Below are 18,513 nucleotides of genomic sequence, written 5' to 3' on the forward strand. Positions count from 1 at the left end.
ATTCAAGATATTCACAGTTAATACACTTTGTGGATAGAATATATTATATATATATTATATATATATTCTGCAATGACATTCTCACAATGTCAGGAATTGCTATTGTTACGTGTCCAAAGAGTTGCATGAAGGTCCATTATGATACATGGAGCCCTTTATAGCAAGCTTTAGTCAGACCATGCATTCGTCCCCAGACCCTTACAATGTGCACATACCACAGGATATTTGTTAAACACAAAAAAACTCAGAGACACGGACCATTAGGAATTCCGTGCGCCGTTTGCAAAGCTTTCAAATCTGTGTGAATTTCCAACTGTGTCTCTCGCTCACTTGGCTGGGCTCAGGTGTGCATGGATGCTTTCTGTGGTCAGTCAGCAAGGCTCCCGTATCCCCTGCAGGATGTGTTGATTACTTTGGCCTGGCTGAGCTAGGGGGTCTGCTGGGTGCTTAGTGGATTGTACCAAGGTGACATGAGCGCAAACATTAGCAGTACATGGAGACCTACCAACAGATAAACAGTGCAATGAAACAGATCAGCTTGAAATGTCCGGTTTGGGATTTGTTTCATCAACTCAGACTGTTAGAGGGTTTTATACTTATGAAACATAGGTATCAATTTTTGACGAATCAAAACATAAAAATCATATTGATTTAATAGTTTTAATTTTGTGGCACCCATGTTCCAATAAGGCACTTTAAAATATTAAGAGTGATACATGTTGTCACGGAAGGCTCAACTGGCTAATTTCCAGACTTATGATGCAGTATCCTGCGATGAGGTGACGACTTGTCTAGGGTCTACCCCACCTTCTGCTCAAATGCAGTTGGAATAGGCACAGCACCCCCATGACCCTGAGAGGGACAAGTGGTAGAAAATGGAAGGATGGATGATGCAGTATGTGTCAGGGCTAGTTTGCTATCTTGCCCAAGGACACGTGAACAAAATTGAACCCCAAACCGCCCAGTTGCAAGATCACTTTAACAAATGAGTGTTTCTTTACAAAGTCGGGATAAGTTTGTATTTGTTAATGAAATACTCTTGTGTAACACTCATCCTCAATTAATACAAAGATTGGACGGACACATAATTCCTTGCGGTATAGCTCGGTTTGTAGAGTGGCTGTGCCAGCAACTTGAGGGTTCCAGGTTCGATCCCCGCTTCCGCCATCCTAGTCACTGCCGTTGTGTCCTTGAGCAAGACACTTTACCCACCTGCTCCCAGTGCCACCCACACTGGTTTAAATGTAACTTAGATATTGCGTTTCACTATGTAAAAGTGCTTTGAGTCACTAGAGAAAAGCGCTATATAAATATAATTCACTTCACTTTTTAAAACAGAATTAATGCAAATAACACAAACCCACTTTTTTCAGACTGTCCAAGAAACAGGTGATTATAAAAAAGGAATGTACTAATATTGTTTACTGTTGTTTACAAAATTCAAATGTAATTAGGGATGGGTACCATATTCAGTGGTAATATAGATACCAACCTGATTCTGTCAGGTCTACTGCATTCTGATCCACTGATTTCTTTTTAGCACCAGCTCAAGCACTCGACGGGCAAACAGGCGTATTCATAGCAAACTGCCGCTATGTAATGTTGCAATTTTTGATTCCAACAAAGCAAGCATGCCTGATAGAAAAGTGTTCAAAAGTAAGAATTGTTTTTTTTCAAGCTAGCTCTATGCCAATTTACATGGGGTATGCCATGTCAATACTTACAGGAAAACCCCTTTGTAGGGTTCAAGAAAAGCCAAGACTAACACATTCAACTTAAAGGGGTCCTATGGTGATTTTCTTGTAGTTTTTAGCGCTTCCATATCGAGTCTACTGACTTATGTACGTTAGAACTATACGGTACTTTGTATTATAAATGGCAACAGCGGAGGATGCATGTGCATGTACAAGCCAGTCTGCCCCACAACAAGAGGATAGAGAAAAAGTAGGAGCATATTGACAACAGAGTCGGAATTAAATGGCAGGCTTACGCAAATATTTGTGTGTACATTTCTATCATATATGGAGATATCCGCTGATGTCACAACTGGGTAAAGTGACACAAATTAGGCAAGTTCCAAACAGCTTGTTTGGAGGACGTATGAAGGAAGACAAGATTGTTTTATAAATATCTCTGCATTGTACCCCGCCTTCTGTCCGAATGCAGCTGAGATAGGCTCCAGCACTCCCCGTGACCCCGAAAGGGTCAAGCGGTAGAAAATGGATGGATGGATGTCTCTATGGTTTGATTTCAAATTTTCGGGACTTATGCAGATCCCAAACAAATAAGAAAAGTTGGTTTTGCATAATAGGTCCCCTTTAATGCCAGACGACTACTTCCTGGCAACAGCAAAAACAGACAAACTGAAATGATGGCATCCTTGCAAATAAACCAGCACAGTTATTAGTTTGGTGTTATATCTTAAAGGCCTACTGAAATGATTTTTTTTTATTTAAACGGGGATAGCAGATCCATTCTATGTGTCATACTTGATCATTTTGCAATATTGCCATATTTTTGCTGAACGGATTTAGTAGAGAACATCGACGATAAAGTTCGCAGCTTTTGGTCGCTGATAAAAAAAGCCTTGCCTGTACCGGAAGTAGCGTGACGTCACAGGTTGAAGGGCTCCTCACATTTCCCCATTGTTTACACCAGCAGCGAGAGCGATTCGGACCGAGAAAGCGATGATTACCCCATTAATTTGAGCCAGGATGAAAGATTTGTGGATGAGGAACGTAAGAGTGAAGGACTAGAGTGCAGTGCAGGACGCATCTTTTTTCGCTCTGATCGTAACTTAGGTACAAGCTGGCTCATTGGATTCCACACTCTCTCCTTTTTCTATTGTGGATCACGGATTTGTATTTTAACACACCTCGGATACTATACCCTCTTGAAAATGAGAGTCGAGAACGCGAAATGGACATTCACAGTCACTTTTATCTCCACGACAATACATCGGCGAAGCACTTTAGCTACGGAGCTAACGTGATAGCATCGGGCTTCACTGCAGATAGAAACGAAAGAAATAAACCCCTGACTGGAAGGATAGACAGAAAATCAACAATACTATTAAACCATGGACCTGTAACTACACGGTTAATACTTTCCAGCCTGGCGAAGCTTAACAATGCTGTTGCTAACGATGCCATTGAAGCTAACTTAGCAACAGGACCTCACAGAGCTATGCTAAAAACATTAGCTATCCACCTACGCCAGCCAGCCCTCACCTGCTCATCAACACCCGTGCTCACCTGCGTTCCAGCGATCGACGGAGCGACGAAGGACTTCACCCGATCATCAATGCGGTCGGGGGCTAGCGTCGGATAGCGTGTCTGCTATCCAAGTCAAAGTCCTCCTGGTTGTGTTGCTGCAGCCAGCCGCTAATATACCGATCCCACCTACAGCTTTCTTCTTTTCAGTCTTCATTGTTCATTAAACAAGTTGCAAAAGATTCACCAACACAGATGTCCAGAATACTGTGGAATTTTGCAATGAAAACCGAGCTTTTTGTATTGGATACAATGTGTCCGAATACTTCCGTTTCCACGATTGACGTCACGCGCATACGTCATCATACATAGACGTTTTCAACCGGAAGTTTTGCGGGAAATTTTAAATTGCACTTTATAAGTTAATTGGCATGTGTTCAAATGTTAAGATTTCATCATTGATATATAAACTATCAGACTGCGTGGTCGGTAGTAGTGGGTTTCAGTAGGCCTTTTTAACAAATATATATTATTATTAAACAAATAAGCATTCATTACCTTATGAACACATGCAAAAGTAGAGAAAAACCAGTATGGTTAAGTCCATGTATTGATTCTCGGGTACCAGTAATTTGTACTGTATCCGTTTAAATGTGAAAGGTACTCATCCATACATGTGCAGTTTTCAACGTGACACAGTGATTGCAAAGTGACCAACAGCATCCCAGTGCTAACAACCACCAGAACATTTTCTCTAATGTGTGTTGTAATTGAACACATTTTGAGGATTAATACAACATGTACGCATCATTCTTCCATTTTAAATAGCAGCTATGATGGAAAGTGGTCAATTGATAACCAGAGAAAGTACAGTATGTTGTATATCGCAGAGCAGGAACTTAAGACCAAGGTTGGAAGGATGGCTGCAGAGAAGAAACACTCACAAGTTTTAGTACTTCTGATAAATTAACTTTAGCACAGCCGTGACCAAATAAGGTCACTGAGCAGACGACAATGAATGAAAGACAAGGTTAGCACTTTAGCTCCCGCCCTCCTCCTCCTTTTTCACTCACTGCCACTTTCAGTCCAAGTACCTATTCTACTGACACAATCTCTCTGCTAGATATCATTTTGGGGTAATGTTAGAGACTTTTCTGTCGCGTTTTTTGTGGGCCTAAAGTTTGTCTTCAGAAAAGGTTTCCTTCTGAGACAACAACCATCCAGACTTACTTTATGCCGTGTACTTTACGGCATATGGTCTGAGCACTGACAGACTGACCTGCCAAACATTCAACTTCTCATATGCACTCACACGTCTACTTTCCAAACATAACTTTGGGCTATGATGCCAAGGCCTGTTCTGAGTAGAACCTGTTAAAGCGCTGTACGGTCTTGGCCACCGCTCTAATGCTCAGTTTTAGGATTTTTAGGCAATATTCTTATAGTCTAGACCAGGGTTATTTAACTAAATTGTTTTGGGGGCCACATTTACAGAGAGCTAAGGACCAGGGCGCCAACATTTTCCCCTTCACTATTACTCTTACTTTGTATATATCGAAGAACAAGCGTCCTATACCAGGGGTCGGCAACCTTTACCACTCAAAGAGCCATTTTGGCAAGTTTCACACATTAAAGAAAGTAATGGGAGCCACAAAATATGCTTTTAAAATTTAAAATGAAAAACACCGCATACAAAGCTTAAATGCTTTGTGCTATGTTAACCAGGGGTCTCAGACACACGCACCGGCACGCACTTTAATGTGGAAATTTGATGTTAGTGCAGCCCGCGAGTTTTGAATGAATGTCGCTTGCGTCATACTTGCCAACCCTCTCATTTTTCCCGGGAGACTCCCGAATATCAGAGCGTGATGACACTGCATTTGGCGCCCTCTAGAGTCTGCCCAATCAGTGTATCTGCTCGGCCACAAGTGGAATGCAGCTTTGCCTTGATAGCGTTACAGACAGCAAGGCTACTAAGTCAACAGCCACACATCTTACACTGACGGTACCAATACCCAGAATCCCATGCAGCCCTAACTCTTCCGCTCAACCAACGCACGGAGAGGGGGGGGGTTGATGTGTGGGGGGATTTGGTGGTAGCGGGGGTGTATAATGTAGACCGGAAGAGTTAGGGCTGCATGGGATTCTGGGTAATGGTCGTGTTGTGTTTATGTTGTGTTACAGTGGGATGTTCTGCAGAAATGTGTTTTTCATTCTTTTTTGGTGTGGGTTCACAGTGTGGCGCATATTTGTAACGTAACAATGTTAAAGTTGTTTGATACGGCTACCGTCAGTGTAAGCTGTGTGGCTGATGAGTAAGTATGCTTTGCTGTCTCCTGTGTGAGCAAGTAATAACAACATGCAACATGTGGCTGGACTGGCATGCTGTATGTAAATGCTATAGAGGACAATTACTGCAGTGCAATTAGGGCATGCCCTTTATATAGTAATTAGAGTGTAAATAGGATTATATTTTCCTGGGAGTAGTCTATGAGAGACACTGACATCCATAAGTCTCCTGGGAAAATCGGGGGGGTCGGCATGTATGTAGCTGAGCCGCATCAGAGTGGTCAAGGAGCCGCATGCGGCTCCGGAGCCGCGGGTTGCCGACCCCTGTCCTATACCATAGACATTTGACTTTAGATTATATTTTGTCAGTTACGGGAGCGCTCTGATGTTTTTCTAAGGACCTTTTGCAAAAAAATGGTCAAAGTCAAAGCTCATCTCTATTGAAAGCACTGTGTAGTGTTTTAAGAAACTGCTGTAAGAATGTGAGTCTCTCACAATTCTTTTGAACTGAACTCACAGGCCAGCAATTGAATACCCCAAATGATGAAATAGAGGACCTAAAATGGAACCTTAAGGAACACTACTAATGTAACTGAATAAATTGACTACATTAACTAACTACTGATACATTGAAGGACACTGCAGCACCTGCATAAGTGAATTCGTCCAAAAGACAACGCCATAGCACAAACAATAAAACACTCTGTCAGTGTTTTTACTTGTTTTATTTGTATTTTTGAAATAAAATTATTATCATTATTGCCGTCAGTGAAGCAAAATCCATTTATTAGCAACTCCGTCTTATAAGCAGCAGGGTTCAAAGCATAGGAAAAAACTAACGGCTTATAGTCCGGAATTTACGGTATTTGCCTAATCAGTCTATTTTGTTTAGACATTTGTAGCCAATAAAAGAAATGCGGTGAAAACAAATGTCATTTGCAGAGGCTGATGCTGGTTACTAAAATTAGAATAATATTATAGGGAGAAGTACGGCCCCCTGGTCCTTAGCTTTCTCAAAATGTGGCCTCGAGAACAATTTAATTGTTTAGACATTCTTATTGTAGAGTAGCATTTTTTTCATCAGATCGTCAGAAAGTTTTTTGCCCTAATTAATTGAACTCCCAGTGATCAGTAGGGATGTGCGAACGCCACTGCTACAAATTGAACACACCTGCTCCCCATCCACACCTGAGACCTTGTAACACTAATGAGTCACATGACACCTGGTAGGGAAAATCGGTAATTGAGTCCAATTTGGACATTTTCAGGAGTGTACTCAGTTTGGTCACTATGGTTTACAGAATAATGGCTGTGTTTCGAGTTATTTTGAGGGGACGATACTTTTACGCAGTTGCCCAAGCTACTTTACATGTTGTTAAAGAGTAATGTATTCAATATTGCCCTATGAAAAGATAGAATAAAATATTTGGAAGGATGCAATTTTGCAAAGTACTGTATGTCATACAACTAGTATCCATATTTATAGTCCTACATGGAGCTCAGGAAACATACATCAAGAGTACCTTAAGGATGGATTGCAGTACATTGCGTTGCCATCATCGCGATTCTGTGCCAAATAATTTCCCACGACATGATTAATGCGTTCACCAAACGACACGACAATTTGATGATCCGTGCTGATGGGAAACGATGTGTCTATTCCTGCAAATGCAAATGTGTTGACAGAGGAGGCTCCTTTAATAGCGACTGTTCTCTAACCTCCGGCCTTTCACCTTTGACCAAGCCTGTGGTCGGACATTGATCCACTGCCATACTGTTGGTGTTGACATGGAGGTCCCCCTGTCACCGTTTTCACAGAAACAATGACTGACTTGTACGGGAGCACAATGGAGAACTGTGTGGATTGTAATGCGTTGTGACTGGGACAAGAAAGAATGCATCGGATGCAGATGACAGTGATGCGGTGAAGTCAAAGAAAAAAAGCTCAAACTCTCACAGAAATATGAATTTGAAGATGTTTTCGCCACAAAAAGAGTGCTTTGACGTTGTACTTGTTATTTTATTAAGTTGTGGCAAAAGTTTCAATTTTTTGAGGCTCATTATTTTCAAAAACACTGAATCTGTCATGTCTGTGTTGATCATGTTTTTGTTTGGCCATGTGCTGTTTTGTTTTTGGACTCTTTGTGCACTTTTGTTTGTTTTGTCACCTAGCAACCCATTAGTTTTCACCTGTCCACGCACCTGTTTTCACGTTCGGACTCACACACCTGTTGTCAATCATGTCTGTATTATTTAAGTCCATTGTTTTCAGTTAGTCTGCCTGGCGACATCACACGTTATCATCACTCTGCTTCATGCCATGTTCACAGTCCCATGCCAAGTAAGTTTTTGTTTCATGTTTATAGTTGTTTGCCTTTGTGCAAGTCTTTTGTTTTCATTAGCCAAGTTTTGTACCTCCGCCATTGTGCGCGCCTTTCGTTTGTTCTTTTTTGATAGTGTTAAATAAAATCATGTACTCACATTCACGTCTTGCCCGCGCCAACTTTCTGTTGCCTTCCGGAAAAACAAACCCCAAGGACCAAGTCATGACAGAATTAACTTCTGATTTTTTGGAATTTGTTATTATTGGTTCAAGTGTTCCTCCGGTTACTCCAGTTTCCTCCCACCTCCAAAGACATGCACCTGGGGATAGGTTGATTGGCAACACTAAAATTGGCCCTAGTGTGTGAATGTGAGTGTGAGTCTATTATGTGTAGGCCCTGCGATGAGGTAGCGACTTGTCCAGGGTGTACCCCGCCTTCCGCCCGAATGCAGATAAGATAGGCTCCAGCACCCCCCACGACCCCGAAAGGGACAAGCGGTAGAAGATGGATGTTCCTGGAATCCTTTACCTCAAAAATCACAAAGTTTTTACTAAAATTGGAAAACAAATACTGTATTGATGTCTTACTCATTTTATACCGCACAGACTTAAGAGTAGACACTAGATGGCAGCAAAAGCACATACTCAGAGCTCATTGTCAAATTACTGAAATGTTCTATTTCATTTTAACTAATAGTAATAATTAAATAAACTTAAAGAAAGTGTCTGAATAATTGTATCTAAGTTATCACAAAACTTTGTGTTGCCATGAGTTCCCGGCGAGCAGACAAAAGCTGTCTTTGATCTTACCAAGCAGAAGGTTGTAACACTCCACTGTGTAGGATGGGAAGCGACATGAAGGTGTCGGTTTCTTTGATGTATTGTAATCCACAGGAAGATTTTGTCTTGACCCGAGATGTACAAAGTGGAGAGGAAGCAGGACCTGACGCAAGCTCCAGGCACATTTTCTTTTAAGTGTTTCACGACCTTTTAACTGTTTTGTAACAAAGGTGATGGCTGTTTACGACCCCCCTCCCTTAGAAACAGCTGTTGCCATGTAATCAGGGAAAGTCCAAATAAAAGAGGAGGCGTACAACCTTTCGTCAGAGCGTGGGATGACACTGTCCAAGGGTACAGTGTCTACGCGTTTCTCCTCAATTGAGCTAAATTGAATTTTGTATCTGTTTAATTCCTTGCTTCTTGTCTTGTTTAATAGATGTCATCAGTGTTTGAACCTGACAGAAAGTCTTCCTTATTGTCCGCTGTCTGCTCTGTTGTAAAAAAGTTGCAGACATTCTCTGTGTCTTACCCTTGAAAAGTGTTTCTTCCACTTAAAAAACTATTTATTTTTCAATACCCCACACTTTAAAAGCTTTTGTGAACAGTTGAGGGCAGGGCCGCATTGAACTAAGGGGGGTGGGTGAGTGAACCTCAACAACACCCACCCTGAAAACACAGTTAGAAAAAAAAAAAATCATGATTTTACTCAATAGAACAGCAACAATGCAGGAATATTATCCATTTAAAAATAATTTTTGTTCATGAAGATGTCTCCTTCACGAATATGCGGGTGTTTCAGATGCCAGTCAACTTCAAAGATAGTGCTGGTAATCAGGGAGATAGCCCATACTTCTAGCTTTGTAGACAGCGTGCCGGCCTCTCACACTAGCGATCTGGGTTTGCGTCCCGCTTGGAGCGGTAGGAAAAACCAACGCACCAAGCTGACCTGTCTGATTGACACATATGAACACCATTTATTTCGCCTGTGGGCTTCAGTCCAGGTAGGCCAATGCATTAATGTGGCCCTGGTTGAGGGCGATCCATAGCAGTAATTTGGTAAATGACAGACGATGAGAAGTTATCATCACACTTCAACATCTCGCTCATGTAAATGCTGCCCCTCTGTTAGGTCAGCATTGCAAATGAAAATATGTTCCTAATTGTCTTCCTGTTAGAATAATTATGTATATATTATCACACAACTCTTATGCTTAAGGGCCGTTGCTATAGTTATCATCAATTGTGCTGAAATTGTATTTTTCTTTGTCTGTGCAAACCTGGCAATTCAAAAGATTGCAAGCCAGTCTCGTATCAGTGTTTGTTTCCAGAATCGGCCCGCTGACTGCCAAGGCCGAACATCGAGTACCGTGACGCAGAGCAGAGACAAGGCGAAATCACGACTGTCAGCACATTTGCATTTTTGTATAATCATATATTGTGTCTAACTGGAGCTGTCGAGATTACCCCCTTCCCTCAGCGACAGCTTCAGTGTTGTAACCTGGGACCTCCCAAATAAATAGAGGAAGCACGTGGGCTGGGCTTTTAGAACATAGTTTGGATCTGTAACTACAGTACAGCCCAAAACACGTCTCTCTTCAATTGAGCAAAATTTAACTCTGTTTCTGCATGATTCCTTGCTTCTCGTCTGTTTAATAGATGTCATCAGTGTTTGAACCTGACACTTCCCCTAGATAAATAAAGGTTAAATAATACATACATACATGTAAACTAGGAAGTACATGTGTATGTACTATATTACCCAGAAGGCAGAGCGAAAGTAGGTCTAATGTGCGGAGGAAGCGAACAAAAGACTTTAAATATTGTCGCACGTACCATTTCTCAAAATGTCTTACATAATTTTAAGGCAAACCAGAAAGTAGCTTACATACTAATAACCTCTGATTTGTTTTAATTGGCCCCACTATGGACTGGACTCTCAAATTATTAACTGGGTTATATAAGTAAAGTTTGATTGAATTATATTATTTTCAATCATATTACAATTATTATTTCACATTGCATCAGGAAATAACTGGCAGTTGTGTGTCTTTTTTTTTTTTTATTGTTGTGTGTAGCAACACAATGAAGGCCGTTCACTGCCGTCTATGCCTCGCTCTTTCTTGTGACAATGCACGCCGCTAATTGCGCAATCTGCTGCTTTCCACAGTGCGGCTAGATAAACACACAGAGTGCTCCATAATTATTTTTGTCACTCCTTGGCGGAGGTCTGTGTTCTACTGAGAGCCAATGATGTAGTTATCTTCCTATGGCGGGATTTTAGATGCTATTGGATATAATAACAATGTGCAAGTAATTATAATGTTGCTGGAGTAAGTACAACACCTCAGGGTCATAATCAGCTTTTCCAAGCTGGGATTTATTTTTTATATCATGATGCCGCGGGAGATTTATAAGCTGTCTAACTTTTTTCTAACCACCTCCTGTTGCTCATCATTTGCAGCCTCACGGTTATGTGAGTTTGCGTCTCTATATTGAAAGTGATATTGACTCAGTGTCTCGGGCTAGTAATGAGACTAACGCATGCAGGGGTGTCTTCTGGCAAATTTGTTTGATTCCAGATCTAATGAAAGGATCAAAAGATTACAACTGCTATTTTTTTCTTTTTTTCTCCTCATTTCTCCACTTTTATCTTGTCTTTTCTCAGTCTTTGTACAGTGTATCTCTTATTTTCTGTTTGATTTTCTACCTAGATTAGATTCTTACTTTGACGGTGCGCTGTGAACATATTTTCCTGAGGGCCCGTTTCTCACCTACGACCTTCCACTGCCTAATTAGTGGATTTCGATCCTTGAACTCATCACGCGCAGCCCTCAGGGGTGAAGTCTTAGCAGGTGGACACAGGTGACAAAACAAGTGTTCCTCTTGATCTCAGGATTTACTCATGTATGTGGAACATTTGTTATACTATATGTCAGAGGTGGGCAATTAATTTTTACCGGGGGCCGCATGAGCAACCCGAGCACTGCTGGAGGGCCACATCGACAATATTTCAATAAAATTTTGCTCAATATTATTTTTGATATATACCGTAAGATTAATAATAATAATAATAATAGTAATAATAATAATAATAATAATTAATAATAATAATATTTTCATTTAACCTAACTTAACTTTATACCAAAAGCACTGCTTTGGAAATCATTTGTACCCCTTTCAGAGATCACATTTAGTTCCCCTTAAACATCCTCATGTTGCACAATGAAATGTAAGCATAGGATGAAGTGTGCATTCCTGTAACTTTCTCTAGTAACAGCATTCCATGATTAATATAAATAGATTAACATTAATAATAAATGACAGTAAAATAACCACACGTATGACTGAGGAGTCATAGTGTAGCTTTGTGTGGTGTTTGAGTTGTCCGACTATTTGTGTGGCCCTAAACGCACCAGTAGCTTAGTGGTATGGTGTTGGTGACAGATGACAAGTTGGTTTTGGCCTGGTTTGTACGGCAGAAAATGACTAGTTTGTCGAGATAGAAGTTTTTTACTCATGTTTTTGGTGTGGTTATGGCCCAATATAAACAGTTTTGCTCATTAAAGTGATTAATATAATTCCTGTCCTCGAAGCATCTCGATAGACGTTACAATAATTGAACGGTGTTCAATTACACAGTGTTGACGAACACCGTTAGGGCCGCTTGTTGTCACTGTCACTCAGAGTTGCATTGCAAAATTACACAGAATAAATGTGTTTATTTTGTTTAGAATTCAGGTGGGTTTGATTTGGTGCATCACTTGTCGCTGTGCACCTTCACTCACAGGTTACACCCGGACATACGCCCATAAATAACACTTTTCAAAATAAAAGCAGCAGAGTTGTATTGCACGCACGACAGAGATGTTTTTTCAACTTTATTTTGTAATTTGTGATTGCAGCTGTTCACATTCACTCACAATCACGCACGCACGCGCATACGTCCACACGGAAGTAATACAAATAACGCTTTTCAAAACAAAAGCAGCACCGTTGTATTGCACACTCGACATAGATACTTTTTAAAATGTATTTTGTAATTTATGATTGGCCTCACGCGGGCCGGACAGGGACACACAAAGGGCCGGATGTGGCCCGCGGGCCGCAGAATGCCCAGGTCTGCTACATGTCAAAGACAATCTCTTTATATGCAATAGTGGTCTTCCCCCCACAGTCCTGTACTGCACATGGAGGGCTCGAACCGACAACCACACATCCCCACTGATTTTGAGTTAGGTTGAGCAGCGCTAGCCAATGAGCTAAAAGCTGTCAGCACAGTATCCGGGGCAGCTCTTAAAATGGTTATATAATAATAATTTTGTTTCACGTTTAAAACATTTCCTTGTGGTCTACATCAGTGTTTTTCAACCTTTTTTCAGCCAAGGCACGTTTTTTTCATTAAAAAAATACGGAGGCACACCACCAGCACACAACGTTAAAAATGAAACTCCACCAGGTCGTCGTGCCTTATTTTGAGTTTGTTGGTGTTTTGCTTTGGTTCTTGTCTTGCACTGTTATTTTGGTGGCCCTTCCTATTTTGTTGGTGTTTTCCTGTACCAGCTTCACGCCTTCCTTTGAGTGCTATTGCCCACACCTGCTTTGTGTTAGCAATCAAGACTATTTAAGTTGTGCGGATGCTATCTTTCTTAGTCGGGATATTGTTGATTGTCATGTCATGTACAGATGTACTTTGTGGATGTCGTCTCTGCTCCCCACGCTGTAAGTTTTTGCTGTCATCCAGCATTCTGTTTTTGTTTACTTTGTAGCCAGTTCAGTTTTACTTTAGTTTTGCATAGCCATCCCTATGCTTCAGTGCCTTTTCCTTTCCCTTTTGTTAATTTTTAGTTTAAGCATTACATAGCTTTTTACCTGCACGCTGTCTCTTGCTGTGGTCTGCATATTTGGATCACAACAAACCATCCTCGTCTCACCCAACACATTCCAACTTTTACAGAGCAATGAACTACCTGTTGCCACCTACTGATATGGAGTTTTACATTGTTAGCCTGCCAAGCTTTACACAGCACAGACACTGAACAACGCCACATTATTTGCAGATTTTAAATAAATATCTCACAGCACACTAGTGTGCCGTGGCACAGTGGTTGAAATCATGTCATCCATGTTGTAGTTTTTAGCACTTCCACATGGAGTCTACTGACGGATATAAGTTAGAATTATTAGGGTGCATGTGCATGTACGAGCCAGTCTCCCCCACAACAAGAGAAGAGAGAAAACGAAAGAGCTATCTGACAACAATGGCGGACTCGGGCAAAGCTTTTCGGGTAAATATTTACCATATATGGAGATATCTGCTGACGCCACACTTGGGATAAACTTTACAATTTTGGGGCAAATTCCAAACAGCTCATTTGGAGTAAGTATAAAGGAAGAGAAAATTGTTTTGTAAATATCTCGGTACTTATGTAGATCCCAATTACACAAAAACAGGTACCATTAGGTAAGATAAGTTGGTGTTGCATATTAGGTGAAGTTTACACAACATACTATCACACAGCCACACAAGCTAACATACATACTGATGTATTCCTAATTTCTAAACCATCATTATAAATTGTATTCATTTACAATATGTATAAACCGGCAGTAGTTGTGATAAACACAATGAATACTATTTAGACATTTTAAGACTAGTGATGAGTCGATCAATATGCCGATTTTTGTGAAAAAGGATGCGGTCGTCATTGCCGATTAATGCCTTTTAATGCAGATTGCAAACGCCGATCCCCTATGGCTCACACTATTTATTTTTTCGTCCCCTGGCTGACAAGTGGCTAGCAGCTAATTATGTGTCCCCTAAGCTAATAATAATCACCTCCATGTTTGCAAATAAACTGAATTTCTTAGTATCTTAAGTACCTTTATCAAATAGCATTATGTACGACAAAAATGTACACCTAATACATATGATTTGTATCGGTATTGGTATCAGCCAATCTCACCCATGTATAATCTGTATCGAAATTGGCAGCATAAATCTGTGATCGGAACATTCCTACCCAAGACATAATATTACAATTGTATACATTTTCACATATAGAGTGGTGGTTAAACTTGGGAGTGTAAATGTATAGCTCAGTGTTCCTTAACCAAAGGGCCAGGGCCCAAACTATTTTTTCTTTCAGCTGTGGTCTGTACTGGACACAGCGGTACTCAGACGGTAATACACATTTCCACCACTTGTGGCAGTAATGACAATATCAAGACAAACAGAAGAAGTCTGGAGCTAAGGTTGTAGAGAAATGTCTTAAGCGCAAAAATTATGACTACGGTGATGAAAGACATGTATAGTATTATTATTTATTATTTATTTAGAATGTATTTATCTTAGCTTCGCATAATTGTTTGTAAAAAAGTGCCTTTTGCAGTGTATTTAATTAATATTCATGTTTTTTTTTAGCATGACCTAAGCCTTGGCAATAAGCTTTTTGAACAACACATGGTTTCATATCATTTGACAAGATTTGTCCTGTGAAACTGCAATTAGGTTTGATATAATTATTGAATATGAATCCGATTCAAATCACGAGTAAAATTACTAATTATGTGTTATCATTTGAGTGGACCTGGGCACCTCTGTAGTGGTAAAATTGGGCCCCGTGTTTAAAAAGGTTTAAAACCCCTTGTATAGGTCATAATTGTCACGGTGGTTGCGCGATCCCTCATGCCTTGTGCTGCAAGCTCGCTCTGGCGCACCTGGGACTAATGATGGCAGGCAGCATAAAGACCTGCGGACCCGAAGACACAGTGCCGGAACGTAGTTCACTCCTCGTAGTAAGCATCCCGTCTCTGTCTTCCCTCCTGCGTACTTGCTCTCTCTCTGTGACTTCCCAGTTCCTGTTGCCTTATGTCCTCTGTGTTCCCCGCAGTGCCTGTTTCCCGAGATTGAGCTGTGGGCCTCAACTTCCCCTCTGGATTCCAGACTGCCTCCCTCGATCTTCGAACCCTGCTTGGACACGGACCTCGTTGCTTCTCTCCAGCCCCCGTCCGCTTGCTTGCCCACGCACATACAACAAACTCTGGTAACATTTACATTATTAATTCTACACATCGTCCTGCACCATTCACTTAGAGTAGCATACACACCCCAACACAGGTTAAATAAACCTATTGAACTGCTTCATGCTATGGTGTCGTCCCGGAACAATAATAGTATTCATAATGTTCTTTTTTTATGAGCTAAGTTTATTTCAAACTTGCATACAATTACAAACCACGTTTCCATATGAGTTGGGAAATTGTGTTAGATGTAAATATAAACGGAATACAATGATTTGCAAATCATTTTCAACCCATATTCAGTTGAATATGCTACAAAGACAACATATTTGATGATCAAACTGATAAACTTTTTTTTTTTTTGCAAATAATCATTAACTTTAGAATTTGATGCCAGCAACACGTGACAAAGAAGTTGGGAAAGGTGGCAATAAATACTGATAAAGTTGAGGGATGTTCATCAAACACTTATTTTGAACATCCCACAGGTGAACAGGCAAATTGGGAACAGGTGGGTGCCATGATTGGGTATAAAAGTAGTTTCCATGAAATGCTCAGTCATTCACAAACAAGGATGGGGCGAGGGTCACCACTTTGTCAACAAATGCGTGAGCAAATTGTTGAACAGTTTAAGAAAAACCTTTCTCAACCAGTTATTGCAAGGAATTTAAGGATTTCACCATCTACGGTCCGTAATATCATCAAAGGGTTCAAAGAATCTGGAGAAATCACTGCACGTAACAGCTAAGCCTGTGACCTTCGATCCCTCAGGCTGTACTGCATCAACAAGCGACATCAGTGTGTAAAGGATATCACCACATGGGCTCAGGAACACTTCAGAAACCCACTGTCAGTAACTACAGTTGGTCGCTACATCTGTAAGTGCAAGTTAAAACTCTCCTATGCAAGGCGAAAAGCGTTTATCAACAACTCCCAGAAATGCCGTCGGCTTCGCTGGGCCTGAGCTCATCTAAGATGGACTGATACAAAGTGGAAAAGTGTTCTGTGGTCTGACGAGTCCACATTTAAAATTGTTTTTGGAAACTGTGGACGTCGTGTCCTCCGGACCAAAGAGGAAAATAACCATCCGGATTGTTATAGGCGCACAATTGAAAAGCCAGCATCTGTGATGGTATGGGGGTGTATTAGTGCCCAAGACATGGGTAACTTACACATCTGTGAAGGCGCCATTAATTCTGAAAGGTACATACAGGTTTTGGAGCAACATATTTTGCCATCCAAGCAACGTTACCAAGGACGCCCCTGCTTATTTCAGCAAGACAATGCCAAGCCACGTGTTACATCAACGTGGCTTCATAGTAAAAGAGTGCGGGTACTAGACTGGCCTGCCTGTAGTCCAGACATGTCTCCCATTGAAAATGTGTGGCGCATTATGAAGCCTAAAATACCACAACGGAGAACCCCGGACTGTTGAACAACTTAAGCTGTACATCAAGCAAGAATGGGAAATAATTCCACCTGAGAAGCTCTAAAAAATGTGTCTCCTCAGTTCCCAAATGTTTACTGAGTGTTGTTAAAAGGAAAGGCCATGTAACACAGTGGTGAACATGTCCTTTCCCAACTTCTTTGTCACGTGTTGCTGGCATCAAATTCTAAAGTTAATGATTATTTGCAAAAAAAAAAAAGTTTTATCAGTTTGAACATCAAATATGTTGTCTTTGTAGCATATTCAACTGAATATAGGTTGAAAATGATTTGCAAATCATTGTATTCCGTTTATATTTACATCTAACACAATTTCCCAACTCATGTGAAAACGGGGTTTGTACAACATCATACATCACAATTTCCAGTTTCTCTTTTCAACATGTTTTATTATGCCTATCGGTATGATGTAATGCAGTTCAAATTTTATTTTTTTTCTCTGACAGTGCCATCAAAGTTAAGCATTATTGTATCTACACAGGTTGTGGCACAGTATTGCAGTATTTTATTAGATTACCCAAGTGTATTGAATGGTGTGTCTGCGGGTGAGTGCTGCTACGACTCTGACAATGTGGCAGCCCTATCTGTTATGTATCAACACAATTATTTTAGAGATGGGACCACGGTTCTATTTTTGAATATTACTTTTCTCAGAAAGTCATTTGGGTTGAATGAACTTGAAAAGTGGCCTACTGCAATTTGAGTTGAATGACACCACTTGGGTGACAGGTATTTAGAGCAGCAACATAAAAGGTGACATTTGAATGAAAGCGCATTAGTGAAACGCGCTGGATACATCAGTTCAGTGCGACTAAAAGCCTTGTTGGCGTCCACAGGCATCGAGTGTGGTTGTATGTACAATTGTGAGGCGGAAGAAAGGATGATGGAGAGGCGAAGGAGGAAAGAGAAAGAGGATGGAGAGTGATTGCCTGACTTTGAAAGTCTCTATTGTCATCTTCTCTCTTTTTTCTTTTTTTCCTCCACATCACTTATTTAGTACAGAAGAGTGGGCGTCTGTGAATAAGAAAAAGTTTGGTGATCTGAGTATTATTGAAATCCAATGTAGGGCTGCAGCTCTCGATTTTTTTAATGATCAAGATTTTTTTTCTACATTTAAAACATTTTCTTGTGGTCTCCATAACATGTTTTAGTGGTTCTTTGGTCAACATTTTGCATACAGACCATTTTTTACAGACTGTCTTCAAGCCGCTTTCTGACCATATCTTAAAGGCCTACTGAAATGAAATGTTTTTATTTAAACGGGGATAGCAGATCCATTCTATGTGTCGTACTTGATCATTTCGCGATATTGCCATATTTTTGCTGAAAGGATTTAGTAGAGAACATTGACGATAAAGTTTTGGTCGCCGATAAAAAAGCCTTGCCTGAACCGGAAGTAGCGTGACGTCACAGGTTGAAGGGCTCCTCACATTTCCCCGTTGT

General features: G+C 40.7%; 1 long non-coding RNA gene across 1 annotated transcript in view; it reads left to right on the forward strand.

Moving 5' to 3' along the window:
* LOC133663966 (uncharacterized) overlaps positions 1 to 15,522 on the forward strand; it is a 158,871-nt gene extending 143,349 nt beyond the window's left edge. The window contains exon 3 of the long non-coding RNA XR_009828443.1: positions 15,495 to 15,522. This is a non-coding gene — a long non-coding RNA (uncharacterized LOC133663966). The remainder of the gene's footprint in view (positions 1 to 15,494) is intronic.
* Positions 15,523 to 18,513: the final 2,991 nt, after the last annotated feature.

The sequence above is a fragment of the Entelurus aequoreus genome, linkage group LG13 (genome assembly GCF_033978785.1).
Source record: "Entelurus aequoreus isolate RoL-2023_Sb linkage group LG13, RoL_Eaeq_v1.1, whole genome shotgun sequence".
NCBI lineage: Eukaryota > Metazoa > Chordata > Actinopteri > Syngnathiformes > Syngnathidae > Entelurus > Entelurus aequoreus.